The 24941-nt window shown below is 41.3% G+C and overlaps 2 long non-coding RNA genes across 2 annotated transcripts; one reads left to right on the forward strand and one right to left on the reverse strand.

The window, feature by feature from the left end:
• Nucleotides 1-2999: 2999 nt before the first annotated feature.
• LOC134451066 (uncharacterized) lies at nucleotides 3000-6073 on the reverse strand. The gene is made up of 4 exons (XR_010035185.1): nucleotides 6034-6073; nucleotides 4986-5077; nucleotides 3597-3680; nucleotides 3000-3435 (listed from the first exon to the last, which is right to left on the reverse strand). It is a non-coding gene; the product is annotated as an uncharacterized LOC134451066 (long non-coding RNA).
• Nucleotides 6074-6759: 686 nt separating this feature from the next.
• On the forward strand, nucleotides 6760-9629 carry LOC134451067 (uncharacterized). The gene is made up of 5 exons (XR_010035186.1): nucleotides 6760-6812; nucleotides 7252-7323; nucleotides 8000-8051; nucleotides 8357-8593; nucleotides 9571-9629. It is a non-coding gene; the product is annotated as an uncharacterized LOC134451067 (long non-coding RNA).
• The last annotated feature ends 15312 nt before the right edge of the window (nucleotides 9630-24941 follow it).

Below are 24941 nucleotides of genomic sequence, written 5' to 3' on the forward strand. Positions count from 1 at the left end.
TGGCCGGTGGAGGTTTTCCACGCAAGGGGGCAATTTACTATGCACTATTTACAGGCCAAGTGACAGGCAGCAAGGGGTTAATTTACTATGCACTATTTACAGGCCAAGTGACAGGCAGCAAGGGGTTAATGTATTCCAACTACTGCAAAGGGCGCTATTAAGTCACTGTTCCAGACACAAAGAGGGCTACTCCCCAACACTACACTACACACAGCAACACATGCAACAAGAGGAGATTTCACTGCAAAGGCCCAAACACCACAGCACACAATAGGAGCAAAATATGGAGCAGTGGAGATGACACTATTGTAAAGCACACCTGTCGGTCCCCTATATGCAAGGTAAGTTAGCCAGTCTCCAGAAGCACAAGCCCACACACACACAGCAAATAGGCCGGCACTACAATGCTACTATATTACGAGAAAATAAGGGCCACGTCACGCTACACTACAAGGCACAGCAAACACGATGGTGAGTAGCCGAGGACACAGCATACGAGAGTAGGAAGCACGGCACACAGGCAGTAGTAGGCGGTCAACTTAGCTCAGTGAGAGGGAGAGAGTAATCGTGACTCTCAATTAACTTTACGCTCACCGGCACTACGAAGGCAGGGGGGGGGATAGGCCAGTCAATGAGAGAGAGAGAGAGAGAGAGAACTTAACTTCGGATTTCCAGCTGAGCAATCGGATCCGTAATAGTCCGGGCGTTCCTTCACATCAGGCCGGATGCCAGGTTCCCGTCTGTGGTCGTAGACCATCCGATGCTCAAATCTGGCGTGGGTCTCTGAGAGGCTTCCTGCGTACGGCGGCTTGCTGCGTTTAGGTTTCCCTCCGGTAGCTGTGTCGTCCGTCTCTACACCTGGACATAAAAAGGCATCACCTCCCCAGTTTCCCCCAATCATGACACTCTACCCTCCCGCTATACACCTGTGCACAGTTACAATCAATCAGTCTTCCCCAGGTGCTAACCATCAGTAGTGAGCGCAGCCATCTTTGTTTACATTGGTGCGCACCTACATTTCGGCACCCTCCCCCACTTGACAGTGCTATCCCCGTTACACCCATTGTCAATTGATCTTCTTCAAACAAAACAAAACAAAAAAAGTGGGAAAAAAAGAACTTTACTCTGTCCATGAATGAAAAGAATGGGGTGATCATCCTCAATCGAGCTTCTTTAAAAAGGAGAAAAAGAGAAGTTTACTCTGATCATGAAAAAAAGGGTAGGTTATCTTAATCACCAGATGGGGTGATCATCCTCAATTGAGCTTCTTTAAGAGGAGAAAAAAAGTTTATTCTGTCCATGAGTGAACGAAAAGTGTAGTCTATGTCAATTACCAGATTCGGTAGGCCTATCTTCAGTTCAGCTTCTTCAGAAAGAGCGCCGGCCAAAATATCCAATCCTGGGCAGGTAGCCTATAAATACTCCGTCAGCTTGACACAGTTATGACGAGTAGCATTCAGTCTCAATATTTTCCATTGAGTTTCTGTAATAGGGCTTCTGTTTTTTTCATCCAGTTTTTCCTTTCCGACGCGTCTCTGTCCGTCCTGCGTGCGCCCGACTTTGCGTCTGTTGTTCTCCGAGGATCCCCTGTGCCTGGAGTGCCGCATACGCCAAGTACCTCTCGCTGCGACCCGCGGGAAGGCGTGGCCATGACATCAGTCCCCGCCCATCAGTCACAGGTGCATTCTGGGATTGTATGCATTTTGATCGTGCAACACATAGAGGTCTGTGGCTAAACTTCTTTCTCTGACTACACTCATTCGTTATCAAGCCCCGCACATCCAAGACAAGGGCAGTATCGTAGGTATTTTGATCGCTAAAACCACTCTGAAATCACAGCTGATATCACATTTTTGTGCTTTTATTAAGCACTTGATAAAGCATCACACAACTTTGCACGCATTTAACGTATGACTAGTTTTAATAAAAGGAAACTTAATCCAGTATGACATTTTAGGCTATGTCAGCATTTGTAAAGAAACTTAAAATTATGGTTAGCTACCAATGGCATGTTTTCTTCCCCATCACAAACATATTTTACAACATTAGGCCTACCCAATTAATTGTTACAAAAATAATTTAAAGGCGCAGTGTGTTATATTCTTAGTAATTCATTTCAATAATTTATGCTTTCCTTTTACAAAGGTTCCCTTTTTCACTTACCACCACCATCAAATTCTTCAGTTCATTATGACTGGGAAAAAAATGCACTTTCACAATACACGAAAATATGAATCTTCCCCACGTCTGCCAATTCGACTTTCCAGATAGACTAGTGATGTAAATTTACATAATGTATGTAGGCTACATTTATGATGCAAAGATGCCTATCTTTATCTGCAAATCTTACTGTAGGCCATACTATTAATTTATTAGTTATATTAGTCTATTACATAGCAGTGTTCAAGATCAAATAAATATTCAAGATGAAATTTGGCAATAGGCAGCACAATTTCAATGAGCCGCGATGTAACTATATCAAACTACATATCTGTTGTAACCAAAAAAAGTGGTTTGATATTTCGTTTAATTGTCCAAAAGGAATACTGGAAGTTTGCAAAATAATGGAACATGGAATGGAAGCACACTAAAACAAAATGAGACAAAATGTTCTTTGTGACCATTTCACTCATAGCAGCATAGATTTGCAGCAAAATTAACACTGCCACTATACAAGTCCAGTGAGATGTAGTTTTGAAACAGCCCCCATATGCAAAAAAGCAATATATATCAAGTAATAATATAGTACAAGAGCTACTGCTAGTACAACACTACACAATCTACGGCAAATCAGCTTATTTACAATAGGCTGTGTCATCAATACAAAACTAGGATGGGTTACACGTATGTACAGGAATAAGAAGATGAATTACAGACAGAGCCATGTGGCACAGAGTCCAGACCAATAGTAATTCACAGTTCAATCCGCATAGACTACTAAAGCTTTGTTGTACAGTCCAGAGGCCGAGCTTTAAGTATTCAGTCATATAAGTGGCAGTGCAGTAAAGGTAGACAAGGAGCTGTGATTAGCAATAAAGGTGCAAGAGTGGGTCATATAACATTTGTGTACAAAATAGTTACACAGTCCAATTCCACAGTCAATAAAAGTGCATTTTTCATGGATTTGTGGGAGGGGGAATAGGGAGAAGCTCCACTTCTACCATGAAAGACTCGATAGACCAAATTAAAGTTTAAGATATTTATTGAGACACTGAAGTATGCAGTAGTGATTCTCTTTGGCGTAGGCCCCCGCCTGCTTTGGGGGGGGTGACGGGGACCAAATGGTGACGGTGGCTGGAGGTGGTGGTTCTCACAATCCTTGTGGTGGCAAGGCGTCAAAAGCAGGGACGCCTCGCAGAGCCTCCTCGTGGGACGAGGACCGGCCAGCGATGGAGGCTGAAGTGGAGGCGGTGGGGGCGTCGACACCTGCGCACTCTAGTCAGTGGAAGAGCAGAGATAGACAGAAGGTTTATAAATGAGCGGGCAGGCATCCTATTGGCTCTAGGTAAATGAATGAGAATACAAGGGAGAGGGTGTGCCTAAGAACAAGAACAGTGATTGGTTGGTTAATGCAAGAGAATAATTGAGCTGAATACCGTCTCATCCTCCTGGCAGAACTTAACGCCTTACAGCTTACACGTCCTCCTCTGCTATACAGATCCTGAAGTGAGGCTCTTCATCTGTTGTAATAAATAGACAGTCAAAGGACAAGAGAAATTTACTACAAATACGTATCATAATATATTATACACATGTACCACCTGTACAAAAAAGCAAAGAATTAATAGCAGCCAAACAAAATCACACACACAAAAAATGAATAGCAGCCGAACAAAATAAGTTTTTGGACTGTGTGAGCTTTATGCTTTTCCAGTCTTTTCTTTTCGTTGATATGGGTGTCAACTGTGCAAGAGTATTTTGTAATGAAATTAAAAGGGAAATTGAAGCCAATATCTCATACTAACTCTCATACAATCGTTTGCTACATCACATTAACAGAGGGTATGTTTTGTTTTCCGGCCCATCACAACTCCAATGACACTTCTGTTTCTTAAGTGCCATATAATTTCCCCCTAGACTAGTACATACAGAAGTCTTGAAAATAGTCACAGTTGTCTTTACTGTATATCTGGTCTCATACTGCCACCTGTTGGTTAAACCATGTAGCTGTCTTACCCAAACAGGCACAATATCCTGCAGGGCATAAAAGACAGACAATAAAAATGAGAGCAACAAAAATAGAACATGGGGAGTAGTCTGCACAACCATGTATTGAACATTCTCCTATGCCTTAGTGGTTAGGGAGGTGGTCTTAAGATCAGAGGGTTGTTCAAATACCCCCCATACCTCTCCTTACACCTCTATCCATGACTGCAGTGCCCTTAAGTAAGGACACCTAACCCCACATTGCTTCACTGAAAATCATTTGAAATACAGCCATTATGTACCTCACCAAAATTAGCACATCCCATGTTAAAATCCCATAGCATGCTTGATTTAACAGTTCTGCAACAGTCCGATAACTCCGGTAGCAGATTTGTTTATCTTGGTGTTGTGGGTAAATGTTTAAAACATTAATGGCTGTATTTTGATGCAACAAATTAAAGCAGTTGTACAAGTTGTATACAGGTTGCTATTCATTGTGTCAAAGTGAAATTTCAAAGTGAAACATTGTCCACTGAAAAGATATTCTTACAAATCTGCAGAAATGTGAGGGGTACACTCACTTCTGTGACATGTTGTGTTTTCATGATTTGGGCGATCAGAATAAAGTATTTCCCACACACATCTCTTCCCTGATGCATTCATATTAATATGTCAAGTTATTGTCTACTTTGCATCAATGCAAACATAATGACAGTCAAATCATGACATTTCTACACTGCAAGCTACCAGTCAGACTAATATTGTTCATATTGTAACTGATGAGCAACGCAACTACACATTAAACCTAAATACTAATATTGCGAGAAAGCAATGTTAACCTTGTGTGATTAGGTTAATGGAGAGAAATTCAAGGTCCCTTCTCTGGAGTTTTCCGTCATCCAGGCCCTTGGGTCCATCTGTTGTAAGAAACCTGGTAGGATGTAGAGGGGAAAAAAACGAAAAACAAATCCATTTAAAAATGTGCACAGAATTTGTCTATTATACAGTACTCGTCCACTTTCATCTTTTCTACCTTTTAAGAAAGAAGCATACAAAACAATCCATATCCACTTTGACACTAGGCACACAACTAACTATAGCCAGTCATGTTCTTTGAATTGTTCAGTTATTTTATGATATCAGTTTATCTGAAACAAAAACAAATGGGAGGGCATTCTTGCCTCTCTTCCTTGCCATCTGCTAGTCTGTGCAAGCTACTACACCAAACGCATGGCTATTCTAGTCAGGAGGTCTACTGTGCAAGTCAACATAGCCCTTCCCAACTCTATAACAACAGCCAAACATGTTTTTAATAAGGAGGATAGAGCTCAGTGGAAGTTCTGGCACGGTTACTAATTCTGTTTGACTGCGTTGGCTACTAGTAGCGCCCTCTGAGCTCATGTGAGCTATGTGTCTCAGATGGTGCGCCTGTTCTCTTTTGGCACTATCTTTCAGTGCGCAATTAATACGCCATATGCACTGAACCATAAACAATGAAGTGCAGAAGTGCACCATTTGAGAACCAGCAATGGTCACGTCGTATTCACCTTGCTGCATCCCTTGTTTACGAGTGGATCTGCACCACATGGTTGCTAAGTGGCTAAATTATTGCCACTCAGTTATCCTTAGCGCCAGCGAAGTAACTAACTTCCCATATATTTGACAAATTTGTAATATATAGTTTGATATTGCCAAATGAGAGAAATACAACACAAATGACACGAAGTACATCATTATTAATCAGAAATACCGATATTGAACGTGGCCTGCGTCTGGCTAAATTTAGCAATGTGCAGTTAAATTAGGTAGGAGCCAATACATTTAGGCTGGTTTATCAGGCTAATTAATCATTGTTGTCCCTGAAAATAACTGTAACGTAACGCTCACCTTTAGTCATTTTCCTCATGAAACAAAACGTGAAGATTGGTGTCCTCGGAGTGGTTTTCTCTTCACTTTCTCTCCCCATCATCCGATTTTGGCGGAATTTCACCCACGGGACGTTTCTGGCATCAATCGGGCTAAGCAATCCCAGAATGCACCTGTGCCTGATGGGCGGGGACTGATGTCATAGCCACGCCTTCCCGCGGGCCGCAGCGAGACACTACTCCCATACGCCTCTGTCGCCGTGTTGTACCAACGTGATCTCGAATGAATTGCGTCTCATTTATCACGCAAACCAAAACCAAAATTGCGTCGATATAACGACGCATTCTCTTTTATGTCACACATGCGCAGTAGCCAGCACTATCTTTTAAGGCCAGGCGGCTTTATTGTTAGCCTATTTATAACAAAAACAAAACGTTATTCACGTTGCTTAACGTAACGACTCATTATAAATATGCTGTTAAGTCCCCACAAACTAATACTGAGCTCTTTTGGGCTGTTAAAGTCAAGTTTTGATTTTAGCAAGTCTTTTTCTGTTTGATTGAATTAAAACGAACCCTGTAAACATTGACATAAATTTGTCCAGAGCGTGATTTGCGCACAACAACCTCTAGGCCTACAACGTTTTGAATAGTTTCAAATATTTCATTCATAAATCCCCAGACCCCCTCCCTCTGCTACTACACCAATGATGTCATTTTATTGCGACCACTCTCTGGATTGTGGATTTCACGGACTGCATTCCCATGTACTGGGTTTAGCTGGACCGTATTGGACTGGAGGTAAGTTAATTTAATTGATAAGGTGAATGTGCATTAACTGCTATATTTGAATGCATCTTCCAGGTCACATCATTGGTTTAGTCGCCAAACTTTTCTGACTGTCACAGTTGGTTTTACCAGCCAGCTGCTTCTACTGTGTAGCCTAGCCTAGCCTACCCATTATTGCTCGCGTGGCAAATTATTCTGTCCATAATTATTTATACTGTTTGGTTTTACAAGCGGTATCTCGGCCTCATCAAGCAAGCAGAACTTTGAAAACGACGTCAGATGCGCCAAAGTTCTGCTAAAGAGAGTAAATAGCGCGATATGTACTCTGAAATCTCATTTTGAGCAGAGCACTTGCTTGACAGGTTTACTAATATCTCTCTCTCTCTCTCTCTCTCTCTCTCTCTCTCTCTCTCTCTCTCTCTCTCTCTCTCTCTCTCTCCCCAACTTTCAGGTGACAGGATATTTTGTACCTGCTTCGGACTGGTTCTGTCATTAACCTACTGAGCTGGTGCTTCTGTCCCAGGTACTAGGCTACATGGGCAGTCATTTTGTGTGTGTAGAATCTAGGCTACAGGTTTGGTTAGGTGTTTCAAGTTCAAATTCCATTCTTTCTGTACATGCAGGTAAAATGTGTTTGAACTTACATTTGCATCTATACATGAAGTAGGCAGCCTAGAGCAGGAGGCGGGCGTCAGATCAGAGGGTTGCAGGTTAGAATCCCACTTTTCCACTCCCTATCTTGCTCCATGGCTGAGGTGCCCTTGAGCAAGGCACGTAACCTAACCCCACACTGCTCCAGGGACTGTAACCAATACTCTGTGCTTTGGACTAAAGCGTCAGCTAAAGTATAATGTCATAGTAATAAAAAAAAGTCCTATTGACCATGGCACCCAACCTAGCATTGTAGCCAAAACTGTGTCTACCTTGTTTCAAATGCTTCTCTGTATAAAATGGCCCATTTCCATTACATATTCTAATTCCCCCAACTCTATATCGAACTTCATTGGGTGGGGCTGTTTTATTTATTTTTTCATGTTTTTTTTAACTGCATATGAATGAGATGCTGTGTGACTAAATAAGCTTACCATAATGTTTTTAGTACTGTTATTTGTGTTTTTTTGTTGTTGTTTTGTTACAGTAGTAGTAGTAGTAGTCTTGTGATCATATGGTCATCATATGTTATGTCTGCATTTCCCTAGGCATCTCCATCGCATCGCTCCTAGGCATCTGAAAGTGTACCGTTGCGCACAGGTGTGTATGACTGGTATAACATTTACAGCAGCAGCACATAGCTGGTAAGAGAACAGAGTTAATGCTGGACAAAAACCCTCATCTGAAAAAGCAAGGTGTGGAAAAACACATACACTGCCATTTGAGACAAGTGTCCTATGAAGACACCTGAAAGAGTCAGTTATAGATCTGTAGTGCTCATGTTTATTTTGTTTGGTTGAGGGTGGGGATGGGTGGGGTATAGCACCTGTAAGACATGAAAACTACTTTCACCCCTGCTGTATACACACCATCTTTGTGGATTTTGCTTGTTCCCACCTACATAGATCATGCTGGTAACGAGTTATTCAAAGGGTCTACCAATCATGGCAAAAACAGAAATCCAGCTCCTCAGCCCAGGCAGTGCCAACAACCCAGCTGATCCAGGAGCTGCAGCGAGGGGTAGTGATGACACTCCGGGCACCCCGACTGCCCTCTTCAACCATTCCCATGGAATTCATCCTGTCCAGCCTCAGTCAGATAATCCAGCCCTCCCCCTCCTACTTCCAGAGACTAATTTGCAGGTAAGCATACACAAACTGAACATCTTGTCATACTGGTCGGTCAGCTGTGGTTTTTCTATTTTGCACATCAAATTCATCCCATTTCACCCCCCAGAATCTCATCTTGTGATGTGGATCTACTGACTACACTGCTTATGTGCAGATTTTTGGCATTCTCTAAACACACTACCCCACTATCCCATTCATACACTACCCAACAATAACTGTCTGGACCCTGCAACAACATACAACACATCATACATAGGTAGAAAAATGCTGAGGCACTAAACTCCTAAAGGTTACAATTTTTACATATGCCCTGAGGAAGGGACATAAGGATCGAAACACGTAGGCATTGTAGCCAAATAATAAAAGAAAAAAATGTTACCTTGAGTGCCTCAGTATTTGTCTACTTCGACCAAGTTTTAGAGGCCCTACACTGATGAGCATCCAAGGGAAAAAGTGAAGACCCAGATTACTCAAATGACCTGTTTGCGTTTGACATCATACTGTACATACCGGCTTGTTGATCCTGTCCCTCGTGGAATGGACACACACACACACACGCATACACACACACAGACAGCTCCTATGGAACCGCACCATGTGACTGCACCTTACCTGCACCTTACCTGCACTACCTCAGACCTCCACTACCAAGAACTGCTGGCCTCTGTAACATACAATGCACCAACGCTGCTTGTTGTAATTATTTATTAATTAATTACTTTATTGTTACTAGTGTTACGTGTCCTGTCTTGCACTAATGTCAGACATACACAGAACTGACATTTACAGACTATGTCCTGACATGGCATAGAGTGAGAATTTCATTTTACTTGTATAACCTGTGCATATGAAGAAAATGACAATATAACTGACTTGACTCCACACACACACCACTAATTACTCGCTCCGCAAGATTAGTCATTAGAATGTTTGAGTTTCACAATACAGGCAGACAACTCTAATTTCATTGCATGTTACACTTTTCACAGATTCTAATGGGTATGTGCTAAGGAGATGATGAGTGAACACGCTGCCAGTTTGGTTGCAGGTATGTTTTACTTTATCTGTCGAAAAAGCATATTCTTTTCAAGCTGCGCTCCATTATCCTGCCTGTGATGTTTTTGAAGGCCATCACTTGGGGTCAATAGACAACCAAATATCTGTCAGTGGTAAAGTGTGTTATGTCCGTGTACTATGAAGGTGGATCACAGTAGAAGTAGTTAACCATATTTCTCAACCTAACCATATTATCTCCCCCACACCGCACACATTGCTCAGTGCTGCTCCTGCAGAATGGACCATGCTAACCTCCCAGTTGTGTTTGTAGATCTCCACACAAATATCACCCCTCTACATTGTAAAGCTGAAAAGAATATGTCTACTTGACATCTTTTAACCCACCAAGTAGAGGAAGGTTAACTTAAGTACAGTTTAGTTGTTAAACACAAGCAGGTAATTGGAGTGCTTCTGGGTCTTCACCTTTTTTCCTTGGTGCTCATCAGTGTAGGGGCTCTCAAACTTGGTCCAGGAAGACAGATGCTGAGGCACTCAAGGTTGCAATTTTTTTACTTTTTTATTTGGCTACAATGCCTACGCGTTTCGGCCCTTATGGCCTTCTTCAGGGCGTACGCAACCTTGAGTGCCTCAACAGTTTAGTTGTTGTTTTGGTGTTGTGATTTTATCACATTATATTACATTACAATGCATTTAGCGGACACTTTATCCAAATGTGTATCCATGTGGATCAGAGTGTGGGGTGAACACAGAGGACAGCTGTATACAAGTAAACCATTGTAAAACTGAAGACCTACTGATCGTGTATAAGCAGGATAAAGTAAGTGCATAGGGTTATGAATTCGAACAGATTAGAAATGAATGCTTTGTTATGTAGGGGAGCTCTCGCAAACGAGATGAGTCTCCACAAACTGCTTGAAAGTTGAGAGGGATGAGTACACTAAAAAAATGTATCATTTCCCCAAATGCAGCAACAAGTGGAAAGCCATTATAATGTCTGAATCTGTATTTAATTTGAGATTGTTATGTATATGTTTCTGTGTATATATCTCCTGCTTTAAAAAAATGTATATATTTGTTTAAAATATATATCTCCTGTTTTTTATGTTGTTTCCAGTGTGTCACCGAATTGCGTAGATTCATCATCACTATGTGGGGTGGAAGCTGCACAGACTACAACAAGGCTTCTGGGACCCCACTCCCCTCAAGCAAGACATTTACCACCTGCTTCACCTATGAAGGACTGATTATTGGCAGTGATACCACAACGCATACAAGCTGTTCAGCCTGCTGCCCTCCGGGTAGAGGTACAGGAGTATCTGCTTCCGCAACTCCAGACTCGCCAACATCTTCATCTACCAGACTGTCATGCCTAATCGTCCCTCCTCTCTCCCATCCCAGGATGCCGAATTATGACCAAGTGACTGAAGAACTGCCATACGTCTTCACTTGGTCATGGCATGACCAGAGGCTGTATGCAGACTCACAGTATAATTCTACACGATCCACTATAAGTCATATTTTATTTCAGGTGGTTTGAATAGCTGTGATACATTAATGATGCCTGCCAACGATTCTGAATTGTGTACAGTCTGTAATATTTCTTCTTCAAGGGACCAGTCAAGTCGATGTGACAGGTGATTTTTATACAAAACTTTGTCAAAGTTTACGTAATTGACACATCTGGTTGGTCCTTGTTTTGAATTCTGAATTGTCAATATACTATATGCCTTTATCAGGTTTGAGCTTGGAGTTGAGTATATGTTAAATTAATAGAATGTGTTTTTTGCTAGTCTTCACATTAAACTTAGACCGAACTGCCTTTACCTTTGGATCGTCTGCAGTTCCCTGTTGGCCCACTACCATCTGCCCCGCATGGTGCGCGACACCAGACACTGGAGCAGCTGGGTCGCCACTCATCAACGCAGAGTGAAACAGTGCTTTGACCGCTCCCACAGGGTTAAAAGCCCCACACTTGCTCCACTGGACTGATTGAGGATCCGCAGGCCTACCCGGGGCCACAAGCTCAAGTCATTCTGTTCTGCCCCACTGCAAGTGACTGAGCAGCTGGGTCCCGCCATTTTCCGCCGTGTTCGCAAGGTGCCGCCGCCTACTGCAACAGACCTGGAGGCGACCGGCCCGTACAAGGGCCCATCCAGGCCATCTCAGGGACTATGTACTCTGACAATATGAATGATGTTCCTGGGTCTCCCCTGGGGAGAGGGGAAATGTTATGTCTGCTCTGTTGCCTGTGCTGATATTTCATATTTCCTGATGCTACTTGAAGACGACATAATAACATTTGTGCAGGGCATGCTGGGATGCGAGTTCAGTGAAATAAACGTCTGGTATGGCTAGACTTTAACAGCTCTGTGTGTAGCGCATTGTTTACAGTTTTATTGTACATAACACTGGGGGCAAAATCTTCATGCAGCCCATGGGATCATTTCAAATGTGTATTACACAGTTGGCCCACATACACCATTAATGTATGTTGTAACAAGACTTGAACATGAAATTTGGTTGTCAGAGGAATATGAGTGGGCCCAGGCCAATGAAACAGCTCATTCATATGTAACACAATATGAACTACCATGCATGATGATGGAGAAGAGTGTATGTAACATTTTAAAACACTACCCCTGTAGACCTAAATTAGCTGTTACCAGAATGGCAATGACCAATTCGTTACATATTAGGTCTACTTAAAGGTGCGCTGTGTAGGATGTTGGCCAGAGTATTGCAACTATGCTGCTCATTGAAACAGTGCTGCCCATTGCCAAATTAGATCTTTTCATGATTAATTACTAAATAATAGGCCTAAAGTGATATCTAATAGTATGACCAAAGTACAGTAAGTTTTGCAGCTAAAAAGTCTATTTCTGGACATTCAAAATGGCGGTCATAACAAATAGCCTACTTTGAATTTCATGATGGTGGTAAGTATTCATTAAAAAGGTCTCCTAACATCTGTTAATGGGCAGCAGTAGTATTAGTATTACTCTGGAAATAATACTAAAAATATTACACACAAAACAATATTACACACAAAACAAATATTTAGTTTGGCCTAACTTTATTTCAGATTTTGATTTTGGCATTTTGTCTTAATACTCCTGGCTTGGATCCTTCAAAACCCACTTGTAAATATGTATTTTGAGTTGTGCTTATAGGCCAGATGTGTGCCATTCTAAAATAAAAATAAAAAACAGTTTTGCAATGTCAAACACACACACGATGGACCACAGTCTGCCTGTCTCTCCTCCACAGCATTCCCCATCAGAGCAGTCCTCCAGGACAAGCTTGTTACATTTTGCTGCTGAAACAGAAGAATGAACCATAGCAAGAATAGAAGGTGAATAGCCTACCACAACATATCCGTCACAAATAGACCAAGCACTACATCAGCGATTCCAGCGACGGAAGTAATTGACTTTGCATTGAGTCGCGCAACAAAAGTGATTCGGGCAACTAGAGGCAATTCGCGCGACTTGAGCGACAGTTTGTAGTTTTACTTATTATTCAAATTAGCTATGATGTGGTATTGCAACAGTCGCCACAGCCAATTGGAATGTTGGACTGCTTGCATTCTGCTTTTAACGGACATACTTCTATCACTCTTGCTGCACAGTCCAGCGATTCTCTGTCGCTTGATCTTGTCGCCACCGGTGTATTCGCCTGGTAATGCACTGTACTTCTGACAGAAACACAACCAATAGATATTAAATCTTACTTTGAACAGACTGCACATTAACCAATGCAATGGAAATACACATCACTGACTTAAGTCTAATAACCCCCTCAGCAATTGTATTAATGATATCAATACAAGTGATTTTCAAGATGAGACCATTTCCATACAAGGTTGCAGGGGGTAGATATTTTTAAGGGAAGACTATTTGCATAAACTCTAACCCCTCTTTTATCCAGCTCATCTACTATTCACCATCGTAAGGAAGAGGTATCATAGTGTCCTCTCAGCCAATATGATGATGCTCGTCTATGCTGTCATTGTCATTTTTACAGTATTAATGTGCCTCTTTGGTTTTGCTAGGCCCCTCCTAGTCTTCCCTCTCTTTCGTTCATAGGTTTTGTGAACATACAAAGGACATGCCTAAAAACTGCATTTATAATATTGATAATTATCCTAATGTCACCAGATAGAATGAGATCTGATAAAGAGGGATTGAGATTTGTGTTGTACTTCAGTTAAAAAACACAGCATATGAATTAAATGAAACTACTACTTACCCATCAACAGTTTCACTCCACTGAATATTTTGGACCTCAGGGAAAACTGGAGACGTAAAACTGTAAAGTAAGATTTAGACCAAAAGAAATAGTAAGTTTCTTAAATGTGCAACAGAAAAACCACACACAACTTCAGTTAGATAATGCATACAAACAGCCATATGAAGACAATGTTGTCATATTCTGTGGAGAGGATGGAAAATATAACATGCATTAAATCAACGAGAAGATTGTGCTTAGAAGAGACAATTAGGTTGGTGTGACTTAATAGCTCCTCTTATTTCTGTTCAGATCTCCTTTTTCAGATATTTTCAACGGCACTTTGCACACAAAATACACATTAATACTGATTAGTTAGTGATGCAAAATGAGCTAATGTCGAATTTGGAAAAGCCAGAGACCTTGGAAAGGGAGAACAATCACACCTTTGGTAAAGCTAGGCTAACTTAGTTGCACCACACTGAACTTGCAGCTAATTTTGATGTTACATGCAAACCAGAGGTGGATGTGGCTGAGATGGCACGCATATAAACAATCACGTTAATAAATTATGGACTAAACAAACTGTTAACATCACAAATCACGCGAGCAATACAATACGGGTGTAGAAGCAGCTAGCTCGTAAAACCAAGTTAGCTTAACAAATGAAGTGGGAATTGTGTGATAAACAAATTGCTTGATCATCCCAATGTGCCGTTGTGTCAAGCATTCAAATGAGGTAGATCATAAATATATAATTTATCGGATTAATTTACCAATTGATGAATAGCCTAAAACTCAGCCAAACCACACCAGACTGCAGGCAGTACAATCAAATCCACAATCCAATGCATGGAGGTCGCGATGAAATGACATCATCATAAACAGTGGGGGTACATCAGGGTTATTTACAATGAATATTTCAAAAACCTTACTGGTTGAATGGTTTTCAGCCACAAAAGTCTTCTGGACAAATACTACAAATGCTCTCGTATAGGATGTATAGGATAAAACAGTTTCTGTTATTTTATTAATATCCTAGCAAAACAGACTTTTGTCTAGGAACTAAAATGTGACTAAAATAGCCCATAAGCTCAGTATTTTGTTGTGGGGATTTAATTATGAAGTTGCAATACGCGGTTATGTGGAGCAACATGAATAACGGCTTATTTTTCAGTAAATTAGGCTACAAAGATGTCAGGGGGGCTCCAGACAGCAGAGTGGCCACTGCGCATGTGTGACATAAAAGACAATGCGTCCTTATATTGACGCAATTTTGAGTTTGGTTTGCGTGATAAATGAGACGCAATCCTTCGAGATCAGGCTCGTTGTACACCTGCTCTCCGTCTCCTATTTTGACCTTCAGTTTCGCAGGGTGCTTGAAATGCGATTTGATACCACTTTCCTTCAGCTGCTTTCTTATCTCAGTGAATTGTCTCCGCTTGTTCATTATCTCGCTGGAGTAGGCTAATCGTGGTCAAAATAAATGTTCTCCTCATCGAACTTGATAGGGATCCTCTCCTTATCCCAAGCAGCGTCCAGAATCCTCTGTTTTGTCTGCCATGTTAGGAAACGGACGATTATTGAGCGTGGTTTAGTGTTTTCTGGCTTTTCCTGTCGCGGTGTGTTTCCAACCACCGTTGTCTGTACAGCGGATCTGTGCGCGGCTACTATGAAAAGTTCTGAATCGGGAATGCCGAGTTTTCCTCGTATTAATTCTTCTATGAATTTCACCATGTCCGCTCCCTCTGCTCCTTCTTTAACTTGGTAGATTCTGATGTTATTTTGTCTTGACTTATTTTCGAGATATTCGATTCTCGCAGCCATACGACTTTGGTTGATCAACAGGTGAGATATAATTTCTTTTAGGGTCGGCTCCTTGTCTTCCAAATTACTGATTCGGTCTTGCGCTTCAATTACTTCTTTTTTTGTATCCTTTACTTCCTCCTGAATCCCTTTAATTTCTCGAGTCAGTTTTCCAATCTCTTGTTTTGTTTCCTCTGCATTTTTGTTTAAATCTTGCCGGAATGCGGTGATTTCGGACTTAATTGCCATCATCAAAGTTTGCATGTCAGTCTCAGCTGGTTGCTCACCGGCTGCCATGTTCTTCCTTTGTTTGGACTTCTGTTGTTTCGGTTTCTTGATCTTTTTCTCCGTCGTCTCTCCCGAACGTAAATTCATTCCTTCATTCATTCATTCCGTTTTCCTCATTTTCATTTTGGGATTTCGTTTTTAATATATTTAAACATTCGCGGGGTTGGAAGGGTTAGCGTTTAAGCTGACACCATCTCACCGGAACCGGAAACTCAGCCCACTTTTGAGTAAAAGCATGAAAATCGGTACACATATCCTTCTTGATATGCTGATTAATGTTAGCGTTGGAGGCGTCGCGAAAAATGCATCGTTTTCAAGATGGCCACCAAATCCAATATGGCCAACCCATATTAATGAATCTAGCTGATATTTGGTAGTAAAAGCTTTACTTACTATATTTACTTCTTGATGTGCTCATTAATATTAGAAATTGAGGCATTGTGGGAAAAAACACATTTTCAAAATGACCAACTAAGATAGTGTTTATAAGAAATTATATATTTTTCTACAAAAATATTTTGACATTGCATATAATTAACACTCACAAAATAGCATTGACAATGATTAAACATTATTAGCATGTTATCAAATGAAGTGATGCATATGTTATGGTTTTGCCCAAACTCTGTCTGCCACCACCACAATTGATTATTTTCTGTAATGTGATAACTTTAGAATAGGTGCAAGAGTTTGCACCACCTCTTGTGTTCTACCACTCTATAATAGGTACATGAACTGATAAAGTGTTAAAGCCTTACACTTTGAAGATTGCTGACTTTGTTTGCATTATAGGTTTTGTACAGATGGACAGATCTGTATGAAATGTTCTGTGCTAATACTCTTCAATAGGCAAGATTGCATTCTTGAGGCCTCAAATAGGTAATACGGCAGTAGCGTTATGTACAAATCCAAGGCTTTTGAGGGGCTTGTGGGATGTACACCACCTCTAGCGCTTAGTGATAACTGCAGAGGCCTTGTACAAATTCCAAACGGGCCAGGATTTCAAGATTGCTAGAGAGAAAGTTCACTTGATTTGTTAATTAATGGACATTGTTATGATTGCTTACTTCAAAGAAACCAATAGTTGACGACTGCTTCTAGCTGCAAAAGGTTTTCAAACAAACTGCAATCCTGCACCCAATGCAAGTTGTATATTTTGCCTGGTTAACACAAGTTGATCTCACAAGTAAGATAATCTGGTGGTTATGCAATTTCTCATAGTAAAGTTGTGATTTACGATTGCCCATGGCAGTTTATAGGTCGTTAAGAATGTGGTATTTGGCGTATGTGTAGCCCATATCCAATCATGTCAGTTGTATCTATTCAAACAAACTGCATCCATCACCTTTACACCCCTACTCATTCTCCTGATTGAACCCCAAGATCTGGTACCCTCACTAAGGGATGGAATCCATGCTACATTTCAGATCAGAACAATTGTGTAAAGTAGTAGGGTTTCACAGGCTATGGTATATATGGCATACAGTTGAGGACGATATTATTAGCCCCCCTCCTGAAATTAGACATATCTCTTCATTGATCATTGAGAATGATCATTATTAATAAATGTATGTTATTCTGGAAACGAATACACCATGGAGATAGTATCCAATAAGTTAAATTTGGACTTTTCCATTTTCACAATGAGTTTAAACAAAAAAGTGTAAAAATGGCAAGGACAAAATTATTAGCCCCCTTATCATTAATAGTCAATACAGTACCATTTATGAACAAAAATTGACACCAGGCACTTTGATTAGTTGTTAACTATGTTGGCACATGTCCTACCAGGGATTTTGGCCCATTTTTGTCATTGCAAATAGTTAAGCTGGTCCAAATTGCATGGATGTTGAAGATGGACATTCATTTTCAGCACTCTTCAAATACTATCTAAAGGATTGAGGTCTGAACCACTCCATGACCATGGTTTTAGTATCCTTGAAGAACATTTGAACTATTTTGGATGCAAGTTTTGGGTTATTATCTTATTGAAAGATCCAGTGAAGATCTTAGCTTCCTCTATGAGCATATTTTTACACGGTCACTCTCCACATTCTATCATAATTTTCTGTTTTTATGGTGCCGTACAACCAAACAAGGTTTCCTGTGGTTGAGGCTACCACAGAATGATGCATCCACCACCATGTTTAATTGTGGAAACCATCTTATAACGATTCAAGGCCTATCCCTTTCTTCACCTGACAGAAGCAGAATCCATGCATCAAAGCAGGTGCAATTGAATATCATCAGATGAAAGCAGAGACGTTCAAAACTCATTTTTGACTTTCAAATGTTCACAGGCAAAGCTCAATAACACTCTGATATGCACTGCCTTTAGTAAAGGGGTTCTTCTGTGATGACGGCCCCAAAGCCCAATATGATGACAAGCCCTAACAACTGTCTTTCTTGGGGGGGAAAAACCTCCAGGTGAGGCCAGGTCAATAACAATCATCTAGGCAGGTGTCAAATGCTTCTTTGGTCTAATGAGGCTAAGCAGTTTCCACAGTTACACATAGTGGTGGGGCATCAAGTTTAGTGTGTTATTCAGCCTCAGACACAGGGAGTCTGGGTCTGAATCTGTATTGCTGGGTCTTCCAACAACATTGTAACCCAAAGCATACATTTAGATTAGTTCAGAGGTTCTTCAAGGACACTAAAACCATGATATTGGAATCACCCGCTCATAGTCCAGTCCTCAATCCCACTGAGAGTCTGTGGTTAATGTCTATGCTCAGCATCCATGCGATTTGGACCAGCTAGAACACTTTGCAGTGAAGAAATGGGCCAAAATCCCTAGTGGGGCATGTGCCAACCTAGGTAGCAACTTATCAGAGCCTGTTATCAGTTTTGGTTCATAAATGGCGCCATATTGACTATTAATGATCAGGGGGCTAATAATTTTGTCCTTGTCATTTTTGCCCTTTTTTGTTTAAACTCATCGTAACAATAGAAAAATCCAAATTCAACTCATTGAACATTATCTCCATAAGTGTATTTGTTTCCAGAATAACAGAAATGGTTAATAATTGTCATTCTTACTGAGAAATCAAGAGAAATGTCTAATTTCAGGAGGGGGGCTAATAATATCGTCCTCAACTGTATATATAACATCAATCAAACTGCCAATAATGCCTAATTAAAAGATTGACATAGGCTACACTTTGAATAAATGGTGAATGGCACAGTTGGAACATGATGGCCATCAAAAAGTCAACTCAGGGTGTGTAAAATATAACTTGAGTGAAAAGTTTACATGTACAGTATTAGGATTCATTTCTAGACCATGATAATGATGTGAAGATTTGGCGTGTGTGTGTGTGTGTGTGTGTGTCGCGTGACAACCGGTGCCGTACGGCAGTCTGCACACTGTGCACAGCTGGTGTGTGAATGTGTATGTATGCGTGTATGTCTTTTTTCAAAGCGCTTTGAGTAAACTTCATAGTTGTGATACTGTGCTATATACAGGTCCTTCTCAAATAATTAGCATATTGTGTTAAAGTTCATTTTTTTCCCCATAATGTAATGATAAAAATTAAACTTTCATATGTTTTACATTCTAAAGAATAGAATATTCCATTGACTTTCAATGGGGTTTCATTTCTGGCAAATAGAATTACATTTGTAACAAAAATAGAAAAACTTGGTATGGAAATCTATGGAGTATAATGAAGAGGGAAGTGTGGGTCACCAGATCAAAGAACAAAAAACAGCTGACAGCTAAGCATCAATGATATCTGGGCTTTCATAACCCTCATGCAATGCCACTGCCATTGACTTCAATGTTAAACACAGTCTAACCCATGACTGCGGTTTTGAGTAATGAACAAGGCTGAGACTTTTTAAAGCCTCAGGAAGCTTTTACCAGTGTTTAGAGTTAATTGGTTAATTCAGATGATTAGGTTAATAGTTTGTTTAGACAACCTTTTCATGATATGCTAATTTTCTGAGATGGGAATTTTGGGTTTTCATGAGCTGTATGCTAAAATCATCAATATTAAAACAAAACAAGACCTGAAATATTTCAGTTGCTGTGCAATGAATGTAAAACATATGAAAGTTTATTTTTTATCATTACATTATGGGGAAAAAAATGAACTTTAACACAATATGCTAATTATTTGAGAAGGACCTGTACATACACATTGCAATGTCTTGTATTGTAATATGGGTCAGTCATATTTGATTTTTGTTCATGGCCCCTAATATGAATAAGCATCTACTGTAAAGAAGTAACTATGTGTACCAATTGCTGAGATGTATAGTAACGAAGTAAAAGTAACAAATTACTGTACTTAAGTACTAAACTGCAGTATCTGTACTTTTTTGAGTAATATTTTTTCCTCATACTTGTACTTTTACTGCACTACATTTTTCTGATGAAATTAATACTTTTACTCCGATATATTTTTCATGTGCTGCTTTCGTTACTCGTTACTCGTTTCTATGCCCGAGCGCTGGATGGCTCTGTCATCACCAGATATGATGGAACGTGTTCACGGTCAGTGGGCGATGCAATGGTAGGGAAATAAAAGCAGATCGCATTCTCGGGCATGTCTTTTGGCACGGTCAGTGACGTTCAGTTGGCATTGACACTGGCATGTTGGCAAGATGGATGAGGTAGACGAGGTATCGCCATCAACATCAACGACACCAACCACCTCACATTGCGGCGAGGAGGTGGAGGATGACGGCTGCCATCCCTGGCCCTATTTAGATTCAATGTTCTCCTTTGAGGGACAAAAAGAGAATTAATTTTGTATGAAGTGTCTGCTCTGCCTGCCCAAGCCCACAGAGCTTCTGGCATTCAAAAATTCTCCTTCGAACCTGAAAAAACACATCAGTTTGACTAACTTTTTTCCCCCCATTTTTTTTTAATGCAGTACTTTTACTTCTACTTCTACTTTTTACTCAAGTAGCAAAACTTGCAATACTTCTACTTGCTTTACTTAAGTACAACACATTTTGAATACTTTTGTCCTACTTGAGTAAGGTAAGGAAAGGTTACTTTTGACTTTTACTCAAGTCATTTGACAAGATGATACTGGTACTTCTACTCCACTACTTTTCTCCAGTACTTCATACATCTCTGACCAATTACCATGCTTTTACCACAAACTACCAGGTAGTTAATATGGGCTGACCATTTGATTTGCCAGCCATCTTGAAAACATTTTTTTCCCGCGACACCTCCAATGCTAATATTAATCAGCATATCAAGGATATGTGTACCGATTTTCATGCTTTTACCACCAAGTGTCAGGTAGATTCATTAATATGAGTTGGTCATATTGGATTTGGCGGCCATCTTGAAAACGATGACATTTTTGTGACTCCTCCAATGCTAATGTTAATCAGCATATCAAGAAGGATATTTGGACCGATTTTCATGCTTTTACTACCAAGTCTCAGGTAGATTCATTAATATGGGTCGGCCTTATTGGATTTGGCGGCCATCTTGAAAACGATGAATTTTGCGCAACGTCTCCAACGCTAAATTTAATGAGCATATCAAGAAGGATATGTGTACCGATTTTCATGCCTTTACTACCAAGTGTTAGGTAGATAGGTAGATTCATAAATATGAATTGGCCATATTGGATTTGGCGGCCATCTTGAAAACGATGAATTTTTCATGACGCCTCCAATGCTAATGTTAATCAGCATATCAAGAAGGATTTGTGAACCGATTTTCATGCTTTTACTACAAAGTGTCAGGTAGATTCATTAATATGGGTCGGCCATCTTGAATTTGGCGGCCATCTTGAAAACGATGAATTTTTCGCGACGCCTCCAACGCTAATATTAATCAGCATATCAAGAAGGATATATGTACTGATTTTCATGCTTTTACTCAAAAGTGCACGATCAAATCACCCATCCGCCGGACTAATTGCCATTTACAAAGGCCTAAACATATGGCCAGCAAGCAGACAAGTTATATGAACTATCATTTAAAGGGACACTGTGTGAGATTTTTAGTTGTTTATTTCCAGAATTCATGCTGCCCATTCACTAATGTTACCTTTTTCATGAATACTCACCACCAGCATCAAATTTTAAGTATTCATTATGACTAGAAAAATTTACAATTTATTTCGCAACTCGTTTGGCTGGTGGTCAGATGCATTTCCTCCTAGGCTGGTGCAATGCTATCGGTTTACACCTGGGGCGTATATGTTCTGAAAGCCCAGTTGTGTCATCACTAGGTAGCCCGGCCCCCGATCCCGCCCCTCACGATTTGATTGGCCGCAAACCCTGGTCCAACTTGGATCGGTTGTAGATTCAGGTCCGCTAGACTGCCCCCGGGAGCAAATTAAATTTGCGGCCTCTAGGGGCGTCTAGATTTCTAGGCTACCACAGCATATCATTTCAGCTGAAGTAGGCTAAATTAAACAGTCAGAGACCAGCATACTGACATGTGCATCTGGGTCAAAGACGTCCAACATGAAATTGTCCTTCAGTGCTAACGGATACTTTTGCTTACTGTAACTTTAAAAATACATGATTTTACATTTTTTCACAAGTGAATGCATGAAAAGCCAGGCCAAAATAATAATAATTAAAAAAAATCACATATTTTGCATTTACAGTAAGTGAAAGTATCCGTTGGACAATTTCATGTTGGACGTCTTTGACCCAACTGCAATTGCATGACATTAACCGGTGTTGTTGATAGTAATTAATTACAAGATGATTTTTCTGCATTTGTGATATTGTTTACATGCCAGTTGCGTACATGGTCACCATGTTGATGATGCAAATGTTACTGAAAACGTCAGCTCTTGAACTCGATGTTATATACAGTACTTCCGCCCGAGATCAACGTTACAAGTTCTTGACCTGATATTGGGCTCGTTCGTGATGAAGCAGTGATGCTTTTGCTAGCGCAGCGCAGCACTTTGTCAGTTTCATGCATTCTGGTTAGATGCTTCATCACGAACGAACCCAAGGCGTCACTGAGTGTTCACTCCCATTTTTCTGAAGTTGAATGTAGCAGGAAGCACCTGCTCAAGTGACGTTCCTGATAATTGACAGGTAATGGGCTATACTTATAAACGGCGTGACGTTTTCCATGTGCATCACGCCCATTTGAGGGGGAAAACAGCCAATGCAAGTAAATTGGTGGTGTTGGGGTTTCATAAACGAAAGATAAGGACCTGTAGACTAGCGTTGTTCACGCGCAACATGCCGAAAACGTGTTCATAGACATGGTGTGCACGGACTGTGTTGATTTAGGTTAGTCTATCTGGTGTGACGTGTGCCATGTGCGTTATGCCTAATGATGTGTCGTTCACGAACCAACCCGGTCGTTTTGAACGAGTCTTTGAAGTGAACGAAGCACACAGGCAAAAGTAATAATGCCCCCTCCTCCTCTCGTTCACTGAACTAGTTCGCTCGACATTCACCCCTTGCTCTCTTGCATTGTGGCGTGACGTAATCAAAAAATGAACGAGTGAACGAACGAATTCATCAGCAGAACTGAACGAAGAGAACGAACTGGCAGGAAAGAATCGCCATGCCCTTCACTAGTTATGCCCCTTTTTGGGGAATAACATTGTGGGATAAGTCAAGGCAAGTTGTTTGTTGTTTTGAAAGAAGAGGCAAAGGACAAGGACCTGTAGACTAGCATTGTTCACGCTCAACTTACCCAAGACACGCTGCGTTATCGACTGTTAAAATAATATAGCGATACAACCGTGGCTAAAGCTGTGACTGTGTTTATTTAGGCTAGCCAATGTTGCATGTAAGTTAATGAGACATTTGGTTTGTTTTCCCCCAAAAGGGGCGGGACCGTTCGCTCACGGATGGCCGGTTCTACGTAAAGCTGGCATGAACGCTTTCTGCCGACGGTGGCACCTTCAGTTTCACCGCTAGACTGCGTTTGGCATGGCAGTCTTCTCTTTGGAGGGCGCACAGACTCTTTTTTGAAAAAAGGGTCCTATGTTCCCCGGTAGAAGGGAACATAGGACCCGGGAAACATAGGGATGACCCCGCCCAGCTTGTAGATGTCACCGATCGCGTCGCAGCACTGCACCGCTGTCCGTCTTCACCAGGTATGACCGGGGCTCTTTGCACCGGCCAATGACTTTGGAAGGAGTCTTCCACCCCTTCTCTCCGTCGATCTTGACCCTGACGTCCTGGCCCTGATGATGAGCAGAGTGGCGTCGGTCGTAGTAGAACTGGTAAGATGACTTTGCCTGTGCGTCTCTCTCGTGAACCTGTTGCCGGTCAACAGGTGCCGGCTGTAGCTTCTCCTCCAACATAGGAAGAGTAGTTCTGATGCATCTCCCAGTAATGAGCTGAGCTGGGCTCACACCTGTAGCTGCAATGGGGGTTTCTCTGTAGCACAACAGGGCAAGATGTGGATCCAGCTGCTTCAGAATGTGCTTGGCCGTCTGAACGGCCCGTTCGACTGCACCGTTTGCTTGGGGATAGTGAGGTGTGAGCAAAGCCATACTCTACACTAAAGTCTTCGAACTCTGATGATGTGAACTGTGTGCCATTGTCACTCACGAGTTCGAGCAGTATCCCCCATCTCACGAACATGGCCTTGAGCCTATTGATGACCTAGATACTGGATGTTGCAGTGATGTGAGCTATTTCAATGTCTCTGGAGTAGTAATCAGTCAGTATGAGGTAAGTCTGTTTCCCTAGTTCACAGAGATCTGCCGCTATGCACGGCCCTCTGGAAGAGCCATGGTGATTAATGGTTCACGTCGCTGAGTGGGCTTGTTTTGAATGCAGAATTGGCATTTTGTCACCTTCTGTGTTATCTCGCTGCTGATGCATGACCACCACACTGACATCCTTGCTCATGCACGGCACCTTGTGAGACCCTGATGGCCTTTGTGAATCGTCTCCAGTATGGCACGTCTCAGGGCAGCAGGAATGACGATCCTGTCCTGATACAGCACTAGCCCATCTGTTCAGAAAGCTGTGCCCTCACGGAAAAGTAAGGCAGCAGGGATGGCGGCACTCGTGACTTGCGTGGCCATCCATGTCTAATGAATGCTATTATATG

Source organism: Engraulis encrasicolus, chromosome 6, assembly GCF_034702125.1.
Source record: "Engraulis encrasicolus isolate BLACKSEA-1 chromosome 6, IST_EnEncr_1.0, whole genome shotgun sequence".
NCBI lineage: Eukaryota > Metazoa > Chordata > Actinopteri > Clupeiformes > Engraulidae > Engraulis > Engraulis encrasicolus.